Here is a 16,084-nt window from a genome sequence, read left to right on the forward strand (position 1 = left end):
TAACTGGGCCGGCAAGAGACTCTCGGGGGAATGTTCGGGGATATATTTTTTTGCGGGTCCCTCTCCCTCCCTCTTATTATTATAAGCCTGTCAAAATTTATTTAACTAAGTAATTGCTATGCATCAATGTATGCAGTTCTATATGACTTGGTGTTTTCCTAATGCATGTTGTGGATGAATTCTTCACGGGGTTCCCACGAAATTTATTTAATTTTATTGCTTATTCTTCCCCAGCAAAGCATATTTGGAGATATCCATTACTTATTTAACATTAGATTTAATTTTTTACTACTAGATACAAAAGTGAGCTCTTTGTGTTCTCTAAGTGAGCTCTAGGTGTTGTGCAGTTCTATTATTCTGTACCTACGTCGATATATACGTCGTGTAAAGTTAGGGTTTTCAGCGACCGGGAAAATCGGGAATTGTGCGTGAATTTTTTGTCCCTGGAATTAAGCATGAGTCATTCATGAATTTTTCCCTGACCGGAAATTTAAAATTTTTTATTTCAAATTCATTTCACATAAAAATTTTCCAGTAAAACGTGCATTTTGTGGCCTAAAATGAGTTTTTGAAATTTAAGCGCAGTAGCTTAGTAGAATTTTTACATCCCCATCGAAACATGGAATTTCATACAATACAACAGAATCGAAATGTCTAGCACTCTTGAGTCAAGTAAGATTAAAAAACATGAGGAATAGAATGCCAAGTGACGTCAACATCTACATATGAGGTCGAAGCAGCTTCTGTCTTGCATTCAATACATGTACATTTTAAATACAATGAGCGTTAACTGAACTATTCATTGTCCTTGTAAATACATACATATAATATTATTTAAAGGTTTTTAAGTAATTTTGGGTGTTTTAAAATTCTTATCTATCGCAATAATTACGTAAGATTAACCTGGAATTTTTTAAAATTTCCCTGGAAAACCGAGAATTATGCATGCTTTGATTGGCTTGACACGCTGATAGCTTAATATCATACTCCTCTCCTTAACGGTCGTGTCTCCTCGACTCCAAACCAAGTACTTCGCCCTACTGACACTGAGAAAGCCATATCCTTATAATCTCCCCCTCGAAACAAAAATCGCAGAAGTCTTTAACGAAAATCATAACTTAATTGAAACGAAAGTTTTCAAAAAATTTTATTTTAACTCATGGAAAATTATATTAGAATAAAATATGTAACTAAAATATTTTTTTTCAAGCAAATAATTTTATAAATTAAGCGCAGTTATAATTTTCTTTAAATGTTGCTTTAATTCACCTTTTCCACGCAAAAATGTTAAGAATTGAACGACTATGGCTTGCCCCCTCCCCTAGTTTTGATCCTGGGTACTCCCTTGCCTTTCCACCTTCCAAAAGGATATATATAAGCCATGAAAATGCGTATTTTCAACTTTGAGAGTATCGTGTCGAAACCTGGGTCAGGCCATTAAAAAAACTGTGGAGTATTCAATATTATTGTATCTGTTTCCGGACAAGTACGTTTCTAAAAATCCAATTTGCATCCCTGAAAGACCTGCTCGACTATATGACACATACAGGGTTCACTTTGTTGAATCACTCTGTGATGTAACTTAATTTTGTGAGTGAGTGAGTGCCAACACTAGGAAGTGAAGTTATTCCCATTTATCACCCGGTACGACCCAAAATTTTCAAAATTTCTTTAACTTTATAACTCAGTCCTCCCCAGCAATGCATATTTCAAGATCTCCGTTACTTATTTAAAAAGAGATTTAATTTTTCAATGTTAGATACAAAAGTGAGCTCTATGTGTTATTACTCATCGATTTACTAAAAATTTGATCATATTTGCTTCTCTTATCAAACTTTCACAATGGTCACAGTTCGAGGTATATATTTGAAAAATGACTTCCTATCCTATGGCTGAGTGTATGAAAAACATATCGGTAGGAAGTTTGATAAGTTTTCATTTAAGCACCAGGCAATGTTTGTCGAGTGCGAGGTGGAACGGAAGTAACAACAGCGTCGCGGGAAGAGGAGAAGTATGAGGTATACAAAGATGTGTTGCACGAGTTTTTTGGACCACTATGCCCTATAACTTTTTAGAATGGTTTGGGAATCGGTAAGGTCCTAAAGGAAACATATTTTTTGATGAATATAGTTGTTAAGCTCTTTGCAATTTGGTTTATTTGACAGAGGGAGCACCTTGGTCTTTTCTTTAGATATAATTTCACAAAAGTACTCATTGTTGATTTTGTTTATTGACTGGATAAATTTTATAGGCTGTAAGAATATCCATTGAAATTGTGTTTATGATTCTTACTTCTTTGATGGACTCTCTGATACATCAGGTATTTTCAAGGAAGGTATGCTTATGAGAATATAGTGCAGTGACTTTTGCAGATATTAAAGATATTGTTTGGAGTTAGGGGTGAGATGACATGATCCGTGAATCTATGCTTATGACAGATAGAAAACAATTAGCGACCGTTCGTTGGAGAAATTTAAAGATCAAGAATTTTTATGGGTACAGCTACCATTTTTCGCGAGATGTGGAAGTATTATGATGAAAATTAGTTTAAAATCGTTAGTAATCGTCTAAGTGACTATCTGTGCCATTTCAAAGCAGTGAAGCTTCATCGACGTATCAAAAGCAGTAAAATATTAAGGTTATATGGTCATTTTTGGAGTTAATTGAACTGTAGTCAAAGCGATTAATTTAAAAATTTGCCAGAAGAGTAAATAATTGTAAAGCCATGTTCCGGTCGTCAGTCATTGCATTAAAAGAGTTGTCAAGGGTTACTTAATGTGAAGACAAGCCAGGATGTAGGCAAGTGAGTAAAGCAGAATACATATTCTTAATCACGATTAGCAAGCATTTTCTTATCGTAGCAATTCAAATGCTTGGTAACGCGATGGAAAATGATAATTGAAAATCAAAACTTTGTGTGCGTCTACAGTATTTATTATTGTACGACGCGTTTCAGCGAATCACCTTCGCCATCATCAGGTACAAATGCAGGTTTCAGTCAAGAAGTCTTATAAATATATAAATGTGAAAAGGAGGGGTATGGTTATGAGTTGGCAGAAGTGGGAGAGGGGTCGAAGGGTAAAGGATGGGGTAAGGGAGTGGGGAGGTGGTTGGGATAAGTAAGGAATTGGGGTTCGGTTGAAGGGTTTTTCCCCGTAGGAGAAGGAGTATAGCTTAACGTTGAGACTGGGAAGGAAGGGTAACGAAATACCAACTATTGAAGAAGAGGAGATATAAGAAGGTTATGGAAGCAATAGTTTGTCCGGTGAAACAAATTTAATACTACTATCGCAATGCAACGAAACTTAGGAGGAAGGTTTCACTATCGATTTTCGATAAAGCCTTCCGCTGCCAAAGAAAGGCTACTAAATCGCAGGAAATGTCTCTACACATTCTCCGGCCTTAAGTTTATAACCTAACCAGATGAGACTCGTAAAATAAAGGCGAGGTTGGTGTTACAAAGGCAAAATCGATGTCGGCTTCACTATAAAGCATTGTTATCTCCCTTGTGGAACTGAATTTGCTGCTTTGATTTGTTCAGAGCCCGGTACTACAAGTAGAACCGCTTAAAAAGAATGGCGATCGTTGTGTACCGCTCAAGTGATCAGCTGAAGCCAGGGTACGTAATAAGAGGGCCTTGGGATATACTTATTTTGATTTGGAATATAAGAAGAATAAGTGGAATGTGAGGTGAGTGATTTTGAAGTGCTGTCGTGAATAATTCCAGTGTTGAATCACCCAAAAAGATGTTGATGGAGACTTTCGCGGGGTGGTGCAGCATGCTGAAGACGCTAGCTGCAACGCCAGCGAAACTGTCGTCTTGAAGATGAATCGACGCGGAGGTCAACCCGGAAACCTTGCTACGCATACACCCAAAAAGATATTTAATCCGAGCCTTTTTATGAGATTAAAATGTTCAAATTGCTTTAATTTTAGGTTAAATCTTCTCGGGTTTTCCGTCGGATGAGTTGCTTGTAGGCCGACGTTTCTAAGGTTGCCTCTACCATCGTCCTCGGGACAAGAGGCCATCGAAACTTCAGACTACAAGAAACTCATCCGATGGAAACCCCGAGAAGATTTCACCGGTATCATACACCGGGAAAGAACAAATTGATTTAATTTCCCTTTTACATGGAGAGGAGTGTTTAAAGGTGCTTCCTGATGCCAAAGTCACAATAGGGTGCTCTCATAAAATTAAAATATTAATGTTTTTACATTCATACATTAGTAAATTAAAGTTATTAAGGTATGAAAAATATGGCTTCATAATTCTCAATTTTATTGTCTCTACAGAGCTTCAAAGTTAGCGAAAGTTACTAAATTCTTTCGCGCTACAAGAACGTCCTGTGACGTCAGAATGCGAGTAAGCATATTCACTTCATGGCAATAACAAATAGTAACGACGATAACAAACAGATACGACGATACTGATTCATAATTTGAAGGGTGCGTTTAAAATAGTTGTGAATAGTTTTAAAAATTTTTCAGTTTCTCTTTTGCTAAGACCGTGGTTTTAAATATTTTACGGTGTACGAAATTGCGTAATGGCCACTCCGACTTCGTAAAGGCGTATTCTGGGAACATTCTATAGGTAGATTAATTCATGGTCGCTGATTTCTTCTCCGGCAATGACATAAATGATACTGAGAAAAAAGTACTGAGAGATAAATAGGTTTTTCTTAAACTGGGTCAAATAGTCTACCACGTAAACGTATTATTTACTGGACTCTGACGTCACGCTTAGCAAACATGGCGATGGATCGTTTGGAGCGCAAGCTCAAATCACTGAGGAATCGCTCAAAATCGTACTATACAATTTTCAAAGTAGAATTTTACTAATAATCCGCAGATTAGAGAAGAATTGCTTTCACTGTAATTTTCAGTGTGGAGGATATTTTTTTATCGCATAATCATCCATTTTCAGTGGAATTCCCAATTGGCCTCGACATTGTCATCCCATCGTATTAAAAGCAGTGTACATGAACGGCCATCGATGAAACGATAGATATGAAATCTCTCGTCAGTTCAGAAAAATCTCACCTTTCGTTGGCGGAGAGATAATGCCATCGATTCGCTACCTCAGCTACTTAGATCTTGTTAAAATTTACTCTGGGATCACGACGCCAGTTCTCTGTCTACTCTTACTCCGATTTCACTGCCCTCTGACCCACCCTGATTTTTTCGCAGGCGGCCATAGCTACCAGTCTACTTCCGTGGGAACCAACATATTTATTGATTGAGCCATGTATGAATCAACCAATTCAATGATTTATAAGGAACTAGGGATACGGGACAAGTGTTGCTATATCCCGATTCCTCTCCCATGTAAGACTGGATTCTATGAAGGATTGATTTTATAAAATCGCACAATTTATGGAGTCATCTAGTGTAGTAGCATTTCCTAGCGTAGTAGGAGAGTCTTCTACTGTTCTAACATTTAGTGCGAAAATTTAACAGTGATAGTCATTCATTTCGACTTTTCGGGGTTGAGAGGGATGTGTTTATACTTTGCAAACTTTGCAATCTAATGTGTAAACGGAGCATCTTGTCCTGTCTTTCAACAAAAAAAAACTTGCATTTTTTCTGACTTTGCCTCCTTACTTTTTTTAGTAGAGCACTACCTAATTAGGTGATGTTTGCCCGTTTTATATCATTTTCAATGCTTTCGCTTTTCTCCCGAATTATGGCAAACGCACCGTTATTTTCGCCGACATCATTATTATTATCACTAGTCAACAATCCTAAGATTGGTTTGCCGCAGCTCTCCACTCATTTCTCCCATCAGCTGATCTTTTCACACCTACTTTTTTCTTCTCTTTCAAATCCTTCTTTACCTGATTTATATATTTTGTTTGAGGTCTTCCTTTTCCGTTCTTACCATCTGATAGTCCCTTGACGACAGTCTTCATCTGGCCATCATGTCTCAAGATATGGCCTATATGGTTGTTCCGTCTTCCATGAGACTTCTCTTTTCTCTTACTCATCTCAGGTCTTCCTCATTACTTTCTCGGCTTATCAATTTGATCCTCATCATTCTTCTGTAGCACCTCATTTCGAAGGCCTCTACCTTAGATTTCTCGGCGGCTGTCATTGTTCATGCCTCACATCCGTGGAGAAGCACGCTCCAAGTAATAATTTCGTCGTAATTTATAAATAGCGCTTCAAGAAATTGATTTCTGCAATGCCATCACATACAATTCCATTTCTCGAATCTAGGAAAGGGATGGTACGAGGAAATAAATATCGCGAGGAGTGGCGAACACAAGCAATCTTGGTAAAGTTCCTGTGTCTCACTTTTCCTCCTTTCGCTGATCGCATCAAGGTCGAGTAGCGCTTTCAAAAGCGTCCAAAGCGTGTAATACTTTTTATTTGCTTTTCCCTCCGTTGACTCTTCGTTGGGAGATGGAATCTTGAGGAAATTGCACCCATCTGCCCTCTGGGGTTGGTGAAATTTGAATCCAAGGTTGCAGGGCCAGGGAGTCTGGGATTTTCCCTGAGAAGGATAGTGTGCGAGCAGGAATTGGATAGGAAAGACAGAGTTTCATGTACAGGAAAGATTGCCGTGCTGAGGTTATTTCGTTACTGACCCCTGAATGCCTTCTGTAAATGTCAATAGGACATGGAAAATATCCCTTCCTCTCGAACTTGGGAAATCAATAAAAATTTCCCTATTATTTGGAGGAAGATATCCAGAAAAAATGAAAATGTGCACGACATGCCATTTTTCCTGCGTATATATGAAATTGATATACCATAAATTTTATTTGCAATAATGTAATTTACTGGGTGTGTACTGAATATGAAGTACGTTGTTCACGAAAAATTTCTTAGTTCAGTGAAATAAAAAAATATAAATGTTTCTCTAGAGATTAATTCTTGTTTTTAATTACCATTAATTCAGTGCCCTCTATATACTGCCACGCAGTGTATGTGTATGTTGCGACGTATACCTTATTTTTTGGTTTAGATTGGAAAATACATCATGTTTCTTCGAATTCAACTCGGTACTTTGAGGCAATGGCTATCAGTTATCTCCTCCGAGTCACCTCGTAACGCGAAGATTTTTCTGTTAGGAATTTTCATAATCCTCACCCGGAGTCTGAAGCCATTTCTCTTTGGTCAGTAGTCAAATGATACGCCTTTTTGGACAATTTGATTCTTAATACAGGGTTAAAAAATGTAAAGTAGCTTAAAAATGGTGTTTTTCACGGTTACTAGCATGGATGAATATTTATCAGTGAAAATTTTTCAATTTTGAAAACATAATTTTTAGAAATCCTCAAATGTAATTTTTTTCTCATCACGATTCTTGGGATATTCGTCGATGAGTTAGAGGAAACGATTTGCCTAAATTAACGAATAGTTTTAGTGCTTGCAATTTTTGGGCCAATCCTTTTCGGAATTGAAACCAAAAATTTGCCTGCCGTCAGCTGTGTCACGGCATCACATTGGTGGGTGAAATTGGACTACTTACTCTCATTGAAAATTCCGGTAAAATGGGAAGAGACTGGTAGAGGTCGTTTTGGAGTTCATTTGCTGCACCGAAATTTCCTTTTGTCTCACATCCGGCCAAGCCTTTGGGAAATCAGAGAGCATAATCAAAATATTTTTTTCCGTTTCCCTGAGGAAATACATCCCGGCTGCCATCTGCCTGAAAAAAAAAAATGCGTTCCTCTTCATGAAAAATTTATCTTGTTTTGAATTCGTCCTCGGGATTAAGAATGTGTCGGTGAAGTAGTCCGTTATTCGAAAGATGAAAGCTAGGTTGCTAATGCGTCTTTGTAATACAGTTGAGCTGAGTAATGTTCTTGGAGAAGTAATTCGACGCGTTTTACGTGTTTGTAACAAGTAACGGGAAATATTCGTTGAAAATTTTGAGATAATTCTTCCATAAATTGATTTTTTTCTTACGCTTGACCTCTATCGTTAATCTAGATTCAGTCTCTTAGAGTATAGGTCTTGAGAAATAATAAAATAAAATAAAGTAAAATATAATAAATAATTTTGACGAGGTTTATAAATAATACTTTATTATTATTTAATTATAATTAAAAATATTTCAAATCCTCGTCAAGATTTCGACTATACTAATAAAAATGCAACCTCCTGAGTACATAATCAGTGTTTTCCTGTTTTTCACATTTATAATAACGTCAACTGCCGTGGAAACACTGATGTGAAAAAACACAAAATTATTTAATATCTAATCCTCGTAAATAATTTTTGCATTTATTTTTCTTCTCTTATTGATACTTCCGTATTGCTTATTACGAAATGTTTGTAAAAATCATGGAACGGCAGTTAAGCTCTGCTAGGTACTACTGGTACTATTTTACATTTACCTACTGACCTATGAGCCGCCTTAGTAGGCTCATGGTTGGAGGCGCTCACGCACCGGCCGTTAACATTTAAGACAATACTAAAAAATAAGTTGGATGCGCGTTTTGAGAGATTTATCTGTTTGAAATCGACATCGATAAGAGGCTGACTCCTTCGTCTCAGAAATAGTTATGTTAAAATGTAACTAATGATTACAAGTTTATTTTTGCGCGAAAGTGGATATTTTTCCTGAAGACAGTTTTATTACTTTTTGATGTTTAAAGTAGTGCGGCATCAAACATTCGTTCTGCCGGAGTCGAACAGATTTCGAAAGTGAACCAGCTAGCCGTACATATGTAGTCGTAATGGTGCTAGGTTGATGGGGAGTTGAAGGGGAAAGAATAATATCTCATTGTAAGGATTGCGTTGAAGGTTTTAGTTAAAGTTTCGGGGAGATTTTTTCGGCTTTTCTTCGCAGTAGCAAAGGTAAAAGGTTTCGCGGTTTTAAATTTTTTGGGCCATTTAACACCGTTTGTATCTCTCTTTCAAATTCATTTTGCCTGTTAATGGTTACTCCCAAATCCTTCAAGTCTTCAATCATTGCAAGGCTGTATCCCATAACTTTCAGCGTTGAATTATTTGTCGCTACCACACTTCCAAATTTCATTAATGTAGTTTTATCTTTATTTACCTGTACTCCTTCTTTTAGTGCTTCTTCTAAGAATACTTATGCTAGTGCTTCCAGGTCACTTTTACTATCTGCTGTTAAGGCTGCATGGCCATGTACCGATTCATCGGTACGTTCATGTACCGATACATCGCCTGTACGTTATTCCCGAGGTGCATTGTTGTTTAGTGAGCTGTTACTTCCCTCAAATGAAAGGCAATTCCTGAGCGAATTCCAATGACGTTACCCACCCATAGAAATGAGCGGGATTATCGCATTCTCGTACTATTTACTCACATGAGGAAGGCTGAATGGTGGATTTTTTTTCGTCGTAACTTATCTTTCCCTTTACCGAATCCTGAGTTGCGATTAAGGGTTTGAGGTAACTACCCCAATACCCAGATGCTCTCCTGTTGCGAAGGAAGCTGCGCATATACGACTCGACAAAAGAACCCAGCGGCTGCGACCGCAGGCATAGTTATGCATGGAATTATTGCCGCGGCTATGCTTTCGCGGTGGGTTGGAAATGTTTCCAGAGGTCTCTCTCTGGCTTCACTGCGTTGCTCCAGGTCAGGATGGAGTGACGCGTGTCGACGTGGAGCTATGCTTGCGTTGCCCGAGAGAATGGGGAAGCATCCGCGCGGCATGTATTCCCTGAAACGGATAGCCGAGGGACGCGGATAACATGGAGAGCATATTGACTCAGAAACCAAAGGCGTGACCTCCTGACTAGGTATGGAAATGTCGGAAAATATCACGATGTTGAAATATATCGGGAAACCGATATTGATTTTGGACATTGTATATATGTTGTTGTCCAATAATAATCGTGATATGTTCTCCAGTAGCAAAAATCAACTTATCGGGCCCGATAAATATATCTCGATATTTTATAATGATTATCATAGTCTGCGAAAAAAATCGCCGCCCTGTGAACCGACCTTAAGAACTGTAAGCATGCAGAACATTTAAATATAACAAATATCGCGATAAATCATCTAATAAGAATCCAATGTAAGGAAATATAATGCAATATGATCCGGTATATCGTTATAGTTTATCGGAAGGAATTTTTTTTATCGGGTGATAGATCGTTTTATTTATATCAGACTCAATAAAATGAAAGTTAGAGCACCAATATAAGTTTTCGCATTAAGTAATAGCATTTTGCAGCTTTTTTTTGTTATATTTTGCTAATGCATGTACCACTCCGTCTGCATTGTATGGCGTAATGGCGTGGAGTGCGAAGTTATGCCGTCCTAGAATTTTGCATGCTTTTCTACCAATTAAATGCATACAATGGGGAACTTGCATGAATTTTTTTTATTTCACAGGCGGACAGAAAATTATTTTCTGAATACAACAAAGAAAACCGCATGTAAATCTGAGTTTTCCTTCGCGAGATATTTAATGATAAATATAACGAATTTTAAAGCGCGGGAAAAACTCCCTCACCCCCCAAGCCACTGCCGACGAAGCCTCGATGACGTCAAAGGTGCCTAAACATCACGCGAAGCTATTGTTGTGATTGTTTGTAATAGTTGCCAGCAGTTGTGAGAGCTTCGTTTGTTAAAAGTGTTGATTATTTTATATTTAAAGATAAATATCCGACGATAGAGGCTTGGAAGCCCACATATTTTGCATTATTTATAATATTAATATCTGTGTAAGGGCATAAAATATAAAACTGGAGCAGTTAAACCAAAAATTTTATAATTCCTAAATAACATCGTTGTAGGAGTCTGAGCCACGGCCATTGGAAGGGGGATACGTTAATTGTAAGTTGATGTTATCGACGGCATATCATTCATTTAAGTATGTAATTAGAACGATTTTGATGTTTACTAATGTCCGCTTAGCTTTTATATACAATAACTTCATCCGTTTATTCGTAGGCACCGGAGAATTCGTCGTTTAGGACTGCATGTGCTTGTATTATGGGGTGAATTCCAGTCAATGCAACTTTTGCTCGCTGATTGGAGACATCTAGGAACATTTTTGTGCCAAAATAGTGTTATTTTCAACGTGACATCTCCCGTTAAGCTACTACTAATAATCACAGTGCCAGTGGTTGTAATGCACAAAGTTTGACAAGGTTGAAAAATATCGGCCAAGAGTTATCAGTGTTCCATCGTGATTGAATTGTAAAAAGTGCTATTACGCTATCGATAAATGTCTAACAGTAGTGTAAAAATTGTCAGTGGCGTGCTAATCTCCGTTGTTCACCGTAGATATGACATTTCACGATCACGCTATTGAAATAAAAACTGTGAGTGAAGTTTGTTATTCCATTATTTCAACAAATAGTAGTGAGAAAAGTCACCTGTGTCACTTGTGTGGGCTAATTTAAGGGTTTAAATCAGTGAATAAATAGTTGTTTTCATCATAACAAGCTCTGTTATTGTAAGTTGTACGTGATGAATGTAAGAATGTGTGACATCCAGTTTTTGATAAGAGTATTTGCCTATTTCCCACTATATTTTTATGGCATATGCTAGTATATTGTTTATGGATTTACCTATGTTATTGAAATACGTTATAGCTTGTGTGTGTGTTGGCAGCGGAACCGATTCGCGATCTCACATGTGGATTGTGTGCAGACTGTTTGCTGTGAATTCGTACCGTAGGACGGATAGGACTACCTTCTCCGTTAATTCGGTGTTGCCAAATTCAACAGCACAGCTACGGATCGTTATCCTCCAGTATTAAAAGTTTCTTTTGCATCTCGATTTGCCGCCGACGTATAGCAATAATTTGTCTTAAAAAATTCCATGAGGGTCGTGGCATCAATTTTTGGTGTCCTAAAAAAAGGCTGGTGTCCTAACACCCCATGCCACACGCCTTTTAGGCGGCTTGCGGCGTATTATGTAGATGTAGATGAATTTCAGGTGTACTATTCAAACGAGTGGCAACGTTATCATCCATTTTTCTGATCACTAAAACATACGAAGTGAAACGCTTGTACTTCATCATCCCGATGCCGCATTATTAATATCCCAAGTAATAATCTAGGCACAATAGCAATAGGAAAACTTGCCCAAGAATAACAGAACAAAATAAAGTGACGATGAGCGGCTAAATACTCCCTCAAAACATATTTTACACCATGAGCTCAGCGTATTTCCCTACTCCCTACGGTTGTTTAGGCACCTATGACGTCACGCCTGGCCTCGGCAACGCTCGGGTGTCTCCGCGCAGTGGTCGGCTCAGAGAAATTTTTCTCGATTTTAAATGCAATTTTTTTATTTCTTTTGATGTTGAATGGAGAAACTGAAGGTATTTTTGCGAGCTAATGTATCCATTTGACCTATTCAAAATAGTTTTTAGAGCAATCTACGACCCATGCAAGTTCCTCATTGTTATTACCGAGCTGTTTATAATTGAATACTTATTAATAATTATTATAAATATTTTTAGCTGGAATAATTGAAATGTATGGATAGATTCTGTTATGTTGTCCTCATTTCGTCACTCGAAGTGGGATTGGTCCGATACGGCTATAGTGGCGATTATAAAAGGAAAGAACCTCTAATTATATTTCGCGTCGGTTGTCGCGTGATATGTCGTTTATTTTTTTCCAGGAGATAATCGTGTTTCCTGTGTGTGATTGTCGACTAATTCTTTACGTTATTTAAATAAGGGGAACTATGCTGATGAAATCAGAGTGCTAGGTGGGTTCTTCGTTTGGGCGTCATTTTCTGCGTTACGCATTACCGTTAAAATAACCTTGCATTGAGCTCAAATGGTGAAGGAGTTAGAGAGAAGCTATGAAGTAGAAATATTTTTAGAAGTTTGTTTTTGGGTTTTGTTGCTTAAAGAATAATTTATCAGAGCATGTAGGCATTCAATGAAAATGTAGGAATCTGTTATTTTCCCAGTTTTAATGCTAATCAAGTTTAATTGAAAATTTCATAAGTGTTGGAAATATAAGGATCTCCTTGACGATTGTGTTGGCGAGAAGGGATGCCTAAGCACGCAATCACAATTCACGGATCTTCCCTTATTATTCACCTATAATATTTCCAGCGCATAACCATGTAAATCAATTTTTCATCATAATTAAGACTCAGGTGCAGTGAAATTGATTTTGTGGATCAAATCAAATTTTAAAAATCTATTTTCAGAAGCGAAATAATTACTACTATTTTAAATCAATTTTGTTATTGCATTTTATTTCATTGTATCTGCCTAGAGTCATGTTAGATATTCTTTTTAGTCAAAAATTTTGACCAGAGAACTTCAGTTTCTACTTCCTATTGTTAAAGAATAACTTGAGGAGTGGAAGAATTATTTTCTTCACTAATTTATGCAAAGTGTAGTTTTTCAATAAATCTGGATGCTGTAATACATTCTCTATCTCATATTCGTCAGTCTATGTTTCAAAATAAATTCAAAATCATCGTGTGAGACTCGTGTAAACATATTTGTGCCAGAGTCCCAAAGCGGCAGAATTTATTAAACAATATAGCTATTTTACCGTACGGAACGTTATAGGAATTTGTTTTTTGAGGGCTTCTAGATGGAATTTGGAGGAGACATAAGGTTTTGATGGGTTTAAGGAGGAGACATTAAGGTTTTGAGCGAGTACTGAGGGAGGGGAGATGTTGAAAAAAGTGTTAGAGGGTAGAATGTTGGGTAAACGAGGGAGGGAAAGAAGAGAATTGGATTTTTTAAATCTAGATAGACTGAAAGGGATTTGGCCTTATTTTTAATTTAAGAGGAAAGTCCATGAAGGGAGGGGAAACTGCCAGAATACTTCTTGAATACTCCATGGAAAACTACATTAATCGGTAGAAAACTTTAATAATTTAATGATAACAAGTCAATTTCTGATTTCCTAACACTCCGCTCTTTACTCCTATTGATGTGGCTTGACTGGTAGTATACAGGGGCACAGCGAGGAATTAAGGCTGGGGGGGGGTTTAGGTGCAACTAACACCGGGTGTGTAGGGGTATGGTATACCCACCAGGATAAGCGGTAGGTGCGAGATTAATAAATTGCGGAATTTTAAAGATAAATGGATTTATCCCCCCCTCGCTGCGCCACTGGTAGTATATATATGTCGACGAATGATTCTATCTGTTCTGTATTTTGCATCCTCTACATCATAGCTCATTCATTATTTCTCCATCTCAGACTTCTTTCCATATACCTCTCCGGCCCCTCTCTTTATGCCGCTATGCCTGCATTCGCCTCCTGCGTCTTTATCTATTGCCAAAAGTTAATATCCCTCTCTCGCCACCTATTTAGTCATATGAGTCGGGAATTATCTCCTTTTGGAGTCGGGAATCTTGTTCAGAGCTCCTTTGCCATCGATGTCCAAAATGGACCATTCTCCATTTACGGCCTTTGTGGCGCACGAGACGTTGTGTTCCTCGCAGATCGATATGCACGTTGGTTGGAGGGATGCTGGCCAGAAATGCTGACTGTCGGAGCGTTTTGGAAATACTTTTCGCGTGTGGAGCGAGGAAATTTGGTATAAATGCGGTCGTGTTTAAATAAGCGAATTTTCTGATTTACTATGATACCCATTATATCGAGACCATATATTTTTATGCAGATAAGGATTCAATTCCAGTTCCATGCTCGTAATGCGCTTTCCCTTGATACATAAAATTCATAAATAATATTAAGGAATTATTTTCGGGTTAATTCAGTCATATTGGCCGACGCTTCGGAAAACGACTTATTTTCCATTATCAAGGCGTGTTACCGTCTGTATGTCCAATTTCACATTGAACCGAATTGACCGTTTGGCATGTACAACAATAGGGCTGAGGTGTCGTCCGATTAGTTGACGATATTTTGAAGTTATTTACTTTTCTTATGTGTTTTATGTAATTAGTTATAGGTGTCCAAGTATTGCTTAGTTGAAAGCCAATATCACGATTGAAATTTTTTGGATTTAGGCGGATCTAATTTGGATTTAAAATCGTTCATAAAAATGTTTTTAAATATAAATCAGACACAAATTCTGATGATGTTTCTTTGGATGAGCTTGCATGTTGTTACTATTGTTGTGTGTGACGAATTTTATGCCTTCGGCTTATATTTTCCTTCTACTTCGTAAGCTTCTATTTTCTATGTTCCCTGTGTTATAGTTTATTTTCGTTTTGTAATCGCGGCTCATATCCCTGAATTTCCTTTAATATATTGCTTTAATACAGCTCCTAATCTTTAGTCTACGAAACCCCAAATCTTCCTCCTCTACTTCCATCGTATTTGCTTTTAACGATTATTGGAATGAAGAATTGAGGCTTAATAATGCCATGTAATTTGCTTGTCAACGGGGATACCGTTATTTTTTGATATTTTCCAATATAGCACTTTAATTTTTTCATTCGGTTTCTCAATTAAAGTCACCTATAGTTCAAATTTGGTTTTAGAATGTTAAATATTTGTCTCTGTGGAATAAAGGTTCTAAAATATACTCACCCCCGTGAGTCCATAACTGATTCAATAAACCAAATTTAAGGTTTGACCTTGTAAAAAAACAACTTTCGTTGTCTTTTCGGTTTTACTTTTTTGTTTATCTTATTTATGGGAATCAGTTAGGCTCAGGTAATTAGAACATGAAATCTTTTTACATAGTAGTTAAGTTTTACTAATGACAAATGAAATGTAACCACATCAACAAAATAAGAGAGGGATATTTATTAGGCATCTAATAAAACTTTTGATTTACACTGAAATAACAAATATAATTAATTTGTCCCACATGATAAAATATCAGTCTGTATTATATTCATAGTTCATTTTCCAGCCCAGGTTTTTTTCCATGTAGTGTCATTTAATTTGATCTTAATGACATATTACAATAATTTTCCGCGTAGGTATTGTACATAGTTCTGGGCCGGTGTCCGATGTGTTGGATTCACGGACTTAACACTTCTTAATATTTAATATTCGTACGTACAATTTTATAGTTACTGCACTACTTTGGACCCCACGCGTTGTATGACTCTTCGACCAATCGGTATCGCCTTTGCTTCAATAGCAGTGGGTACGCGCTTCTGCGTTAAATAAGGTCCACCTGTATAGAAACCTTCACTTGTGGACTTTTATGCGAGTCCTTAATAACCCATGCAGTGACTTCG

This window comes from Ischnura elegans, chromosome 10 (genome assembly GCF_921293095.1).
Source record: "Ischnura elegans chromosome 10, ioIscEleg1.1, whole genome shotgun sequence".
Taxonomy (NCBI): Eukaryota; Metazoa; Arthropoda; class Insecta; order Odonata; family Coenagrionidae; genus Ischnura; species Ischnura elegans.